Here is a 6,773-nt window from a genome sequence, read left to right as displayed (position 1 = left end):
ACAATATATGCTGCCTTAATAATGACATGAACTTACCAGTGTTGGAGCCACATATTGAAAATGCAGTTCATGTTGTGAATAATGTACCTAATGCTAGGGAAACTCAGAATTTCAATAACTCTGTAAGAAATGCAATTAAATATGACCATTTCAAAAATTTAAGACAAATTCAAGGTTAAAAACATGTTTTAATTGCCAAGAATGTAATGTACATATATACTTCATAGATAAATAAAAATATTACAGATTTTTAAAAAATATTTCTATCTCTAATTTTAACTTTTCCTTCACTAAATTGTGTTCATCTTCATGTTGTTTCATTTTCAGTGCATGACTCTGCAGTATCAAATCATGCTGTTCATTCATTTGCTTGATTTTTAATTCATGTTCTTTTTGAAGAAGAGTGGTTTGTAACTGGACAAGTTTCAACTTTGCTTCTGCCAGTCGATCCCACTTTTCACTGGTCATTAATCGCCCAGTAGAGTCTTTGACTTTACCTGCAAGTATAGTACCACACATTAAAAAAATACTGTTAATTTTACCGGTAGGTAATGTACATTACTACAAAACATGAGAAAATCTAGCCTGGCACATTGTTTGGAAGTACTAACTGGAACACATTCTTCTGTGTTCTGCATTTAATCATTAACAGTTTAAATAAAAATACCTGTATTTTTCTTAGTTGTATTGTTCTGATTTGTCTTCTTGACATCCAGTGATGTTGTCGTACCTATAAAATAAATGTTTTTCATCATCCTTCAAAATTTACTTTAGTGCTTTACAAACATTCATTCCCACATACCTAAATATGCATTCTAAGCCAGCAAACATTATCATGTGTCTTATCAGCTTATTATACATTCCCATATGCACACCATTTTTGAAGAAATAGGTAGGAATATAAATTTAGTTTGTCAAGAGGTGTGTGAATTATTACATGAAAACCAAACAAACCTAATGGTAGAAATAAGTAACCCATTCTTAAAATGCATGGAACTTAACAATACAGCACATGTATGAATAATTATTCACCTAATATGCTGCAACTATGAAATAGTACGTATATTATTTAACATTCATACATGTTCTTGTTTATTCAATTGGTCATGATAAAAAACTAAAAACTGGTATTTACCTATCAGAGAAATAAGCATGCTAACAGTATGTACAGACTCACCACAAACAGTAGGTTGAGGAAATAAATCATTCCCATCATCATCATCATCATCATCATCATCATCATCATCATCACTACAAATCTCAGTTCTTCTGATATTGATTGCCTCAATATAGCTGGCACATATTTACTCCAGTCATTGCTGGGAGTTCCTAAAATAATGAATAATTATGAGAAAAAAAAATCTAACAAACTTTAAAGGTTTCATAGATTGCTATATGTGCCACTATAAAAGTTTTTTTTCTTTACATATTTCTAACAAACAATTAAAAGGCATCATCTGGGTAACTGAACAGCACAATGATATGGGTTGCCTCAACATTGATGGCACAGTTAAAAAAAAAAGCCCTTTACAGATGTAATACTGAAAACTGGTCAGAGTGCCAGTACTACAAATTTCAAGCAATTAAAATCATTTTAAAATTTGAATAATGCATTCTTGTACAATATTATAACTCTCATTACCTATACCTTTGATATGTTCATGACAAATAAAGCAATCCCTCTATACATATGATTCACTTCACAGAACAATTACTGACCTGATAAGCTGCTGTCTTTCCCAGTGTTATTACATTCTGCAATAGCATTATCACTGGAACCTGAAATATTAATATATGAATTAGAGCAGCACAGTGAAAAACATTTAGCTTTTTAAATATTCGGACACATTATATTTATTTAGGCTTACCACCATAACTCAATGAATCGCAAATACGAACCAGAAACTATATACGAAAGACTGCCAGTCTATGGGAAAGAAGATTCAAGTAAGGTAAGCTAGGGTGGAGTAAGTGAAATCACCAACTTTTTTGAAATCCTTCTTTCTTTCTTAATCCGTTTACCCACCAGGGTTGGTTTTGCCCTCGGACTCAGCAAGGAATCCCACCTCTACCGCTTCAAGGGCAGTGTCCTGGAGCGTGATACTTTGGGTCAAGGGATACAACCGGGGAGGACTAGTACCTTGCCCTGGCGGCCTCATCTGCTATGCTGAATGGAGGCCTGGCAGAGGGATGGGAAGATTAGAAGGGATAGGCAAGGAAGTGGGTAGGAAGTGGCGGCCGTGACCATCCCGGCATTTGCCTGGAAGAGAAGTGAGAAACCACAGAAAAAACACTTTGAGGATGGCTGAGGTGGCAGATAATCACGCTCCAGGACCACTACACTACAGAGGAGGACTTTTTCGAAATCATTTCAGAAAAAAATAGGTAAAGAACTGACAGGGAATCTACCACTTGGGCGACCGTCCTAACTGCAGATCAGTGGTGAATGAATGAATCCTAGGTTGGAGTATATAATAATTGTATATTACAACAAACAAATCAGCAATGATCCAGTTAGGAAATGACACACCATGTAAGATGAAATACAGATACGGAAATTTTTGTGAAGGAATCATTAGCCTACAAGATAGTAAAATGAGATACAATTATATAAATGTATGGGAAACTAGAATAAAAAAAACTACTGAAGGATTAATATCAAGGTTTAAATGAAATGAATGAAGCCTCTTACACAGAAAATAGAACACTGATCTTCACTCTACAAAATAAATTAGTCGCCATAAGATCTATTTGTGTCGGTGCAATGTAAAGCAAATTGTAAAAACAAAAAATCAGTTACTGACCTGACACACAGCTATCTTTCTCATTGTAGCTGCAACCAGCAATAGCAATATCACTCGAATCTGAAATTAACAGAGAAATATGGATAATATTTCAATAGTATCGAGCCACTTAAATCCAATGCCTACTTCCATTTAACATGCAATAGCCTAACCTATATAACAAAATGAAAGAAAATGGAATATATGCCTACTTACTCTGCACTACATTAATGTCGTCACAGTCATAAACTGAAACAAACCCATTAGTTTGAACACCAAATAACTCTTTCAGTTTTTCGTCGACTGGTGTTATTAGCGATGGCTTACTTGGACCACCACCTGTACCTCAAAGAGCACATTTTTCGTCCGCATACTTCTTTTTGGTGATTTTTTTCATATTTTCATACTTCTTTTTTTAGCACATTAGCATCTCTATGCACTGCACAACTCCTGGCATTAAATGTATCCGCAATTTTGTTCCACGTTTGAGCTTTCCTATTCCACAATAATTTATCTGATAGTTTACATTCTATTATATGCTGATAATTTTTTACAATCTCAATAAAATGCAAACTTCTTGCGAACTGAAGTTTGCAGTACGCTTATTAGAATCACATTTTCCGTTCATTTTTCTCAATTATCTTGGCTGATAAACGATGTATAACCTACAAGTCAATCAATCATAGGCTACGGATGTAAACAAAGGTGAGAACTGAATCATTGCGCATGCGCAAGCATTACCAACTTCGGAGATGTTCAGCTTAGTAAAGCTGCACATCGTCCCCCTACTGTGAAACTCGTTGTGTTTAAGCCAAAGCGTAAGCCTTGCTTAAGCGGCATGCGTGGCTTACTAAAGCTTCGGCTTAAACTCAAACTGTGAAACCGGGCCTTAACCAGACACTTGACAAAATGTTAGCTGAAGGAACCATTGTTCCCTCTTCTTCTAATTATGTCTCCCCCACATTTTTAGTGGACAAACCCGATGGTTCTTCACGCTTGGTCGTGGATTACAGAAAACTCAACAGTAAGATAGTATACGACACTTACCCAATCCCAAACTTTCATACAGACTTTCAATATTTTTCTAATTCTAAATATTTCTCCATTTTTGACCTAAACTCTGCTTTTCATCAAATTCCCCTTGATTTTGCTAGTCGTACATGTACCGCCTTTATAACTCCTAACGGATTGTTTGAATTCACAAAACTCCCCTTTGGTTTGAATTTAGGTTCTCAAATTATGCAAAGATTAGTGGATTCGTTATTTTTGGACATTAAGTATAAGTTCATTTACCCATATATTGATTATCTGCTTATATTTAGCCCTGATTTTTCTACCCATATACAACACATGACTGAAGTATTGTCATGATTAACCCTATAATGCCCGGCGTGACAAATTTGTCACACGACTTTCAGATGCTATCAGAAGCTATAATATATCTCTTTTATTCTTCCCGGACCACAGTTGAGGAAAATATCCACCAGAGTGTGTTCACGATTCTGTGACAAATGTACTACACTGGGCATTAAGAATAAAAGAGGTGTATTATAGCCTCTGATAGCATCTGAAAGTCGTGTGACAAATTTGTCACGCCGGGCATTATAGGGTTAAGGGCAGCTAATCTTACTGTCAATCCTGCAAAAATATTTCTGGCGCATCCTTCCATTAAATTTCTCAGACACATTTTGTACAGCCAAGGTATCTCCGTTGACCCTGAGCGTGTCGCTGCTATAAATCATATTCCTCCCCCCAGAAATATTAGACAGCTTCGTGCCTTTCTTGGCATGACTGCATTTTATAATAAGTTTATTCCCTCTGATTCCCAAATCACTGAACCGCTCAATTATTTAAAACGTAAAGGGATAAAATTTCGGTGGTTGGAACCACAGCAATCTGCTTTTGATAACTTGAAATCACTCCTTGTACAAGATCCTATTTTACAATTTCCAGATTTTCACACTACCCTTTGAAGTTCACACTGACGCTTCAAACATCGCCATTGGAGGTGCTCTCCATCAAGTGAAGGATGGTAATATTTTACCCATAGCCTTTTTCAGTCATCTTCTCTCTCCTAATGAGCGACAATATTCCACTTATGAGCGTGAAGCCCTAGCTTTAATTTTGATCTCGAACATTTCTCTCATTTTTTTAGAGCATAAAGCGTTCATAGTCAAGCCTGATAATCAAGCTCTTACCTGACTGTTAAACCATGCCCCCAAAATTGGACGTACCGGTCGCTGGCTACTGCGCCTTACCAGATTTAAATTTTCATTACAGTTCGTTGCTGGTAATGATAATCCCATTGCGGCTGCTCTTTCCCACCTTTTTGACTCGCCCACAGATTCACACCCTCATGATCTTCATACTGATCCCCTTGTTTCTGATTCCAATCTTTCTACATTTTGTGTTAATACCATATCATCTTTGACTCAATTCCCTACTTCATTTGAATCTTGTCTTTCTTATCAAGCCACTGATCCTTATTGTCAACAATTAAGTAATTCTATTTCTGACCCTCAATACAAAGGTCCTTTTTGCATCAGTAAAGGTTTAATTGTTTTTAAACCAAATCCTCGATCTATTCCCAAGGTGGTTCTACCCAAAGCCCTACATGCCATGATCTTGCATTATTACCACTCTTCCCTTGTAGGTGGACATTTTGGCATGGCCAAAACCTATTCACGTATATCATCTTTATTTTCTTGGCCTCACATGCGGAGAACCATCTATGATTTCGTTCATCACTGCCACCTCTGCCAAGTAGCTAAGCACCGTAATTCTTTACCATAGGGGACACATGCCGCCTCTCAACTTCTTACCCTGCGGAGACCTTTTATATTGATATTGTCGGTCCGATCACCAAATCATCTCACGGCAATTCATACATCTTCACCATTTTGGATGGTTTCTCTAAATTTCTCATGCTTCACCCCCTAGGTAACATTTCTTCAAGAATGTTGGTCAATGTTCTTACCACACGCGTGTTTCCTCTCATGGGAATTCCAAAGAACTTGGTCTCCGATAATTTTCACATCCAAACTGTTTTATGATGTCTGTTTCTCTTTAGGCATTAAATAGGTAACTACCACCCCATACCATCCTCAAGCAAATATGGTTGAACGTTATCACTGTAACTTAAAGATAGCTCTTTCCATTTTTCATCATGATAATCATAAACAATGGGATACTTTATTACCATCTTTAGCACTAGCATTTAAGTCTTCCCTTAATGAATCCACACATTATTCCCCTGCTCTATTATTTTTAGGTCAGGAGTTGAATTCTCCATTATCTTTGAGTTGGAACCATTCCTCCCTTCTGTCTGATCAACCTTCCCATTCCTTTAAGCCTCTATGGCAGACTGCCCTTCAGAATTTGTATGCCACGCAGAAAATTCACCAGACTTGTTATGATCATCATCATGTTCAGTCTAAATTTAAAGTCGTGATTTGGTCTTGTTACAAGCCCACCCTCAGAGCTATGCGCCGGACAATATTTCTGCTAAGCTTTCTCTTTCTTGGACTAGGCCATATCGTCTGATCGCTCTCCCAACTCCGATCAATGCCATTTTGCTTTTGGGAACATGCATGATCCGGTGTTTTAATTAAAAATATGCTAATCTGATTCAAAATTTCATGCAGATTTCAAAAATGTGATCAGAATGTATAAATAATAACTCCAAACATGATAAAAATCTAAATCAATGTACGAAACTGTCACGTGACGCATGTACGCGATCTCATTGGTCTGACGTCATCGTACAGGTTGACTGAATTGTCAGACGAAATAACATATAGTGTGCTGTGAGAAGCAGGATACACTTCGCGTATTTCTACTTTTTGTTAGTGTCTGGTGTGGTTAAATTCGAGGTCCATACATTGAATTATAATCTGAGTGGTATATTTTAGACTTAAAATGAATCCTGCACAGACAGTGAGGCAGAAAACTTATAAATGGTATAGAGTTCCGATGAGCAATAGCACATCG

The 6,773-nt window shown here is 36.7% G+C and overlaps 1 long non-coding RNA gene across 2 annotated transcripts; it reads right to left on the bottom strand.

The window, feature by feature from the left end:
• Positions 1 to 202: 202 nt before the first annotated feature.
• On the bottom strand, positions 203 to 5,303 carry LOC136864622 (uncharacterized). 2 transcript variants are annotated; one of them, XR_010859342.2, is made up of 5 exons: positions 2,805 to 5,303; positions 1,720 to 1,779; positions 1,178 to 1,329; positions 668 to 730; positions 203 to 497 (listed from the first exon to the last, which is right to left on the bottom strand). It is a non-coding gene; the product is annotated as an uncharacterized lncRNA (long non-coding RNA). The 2 variants fall into 2 exon arrangements; XR_010859341.2 differs by having other exon boundaries at positions 1,720 to 5,303.
• Positions 5,304 to 6,773: the final 1,470 nt, after the last annotated feature.

Source organism: Anabrus simplex, chromosome 2 (assembly GCF_040414725.1).
Source record: "Anabrus simplex isolate iqAnaSimp1 chromosome 2, ASM4041472v1, whole genome shotgun sequence".
Lineage (NCBI taxonomy): Eukaryota > Metazoa > Arthropoda > Insecta > Orthoptera > Tettigoniidae > Anabrus > Anabrus simplex.
The sequence above is the reverse complement of the archived record's forward strand: the minus strand, read 5'-3'. Positions and strand labels throughout refer to the sequence as shown.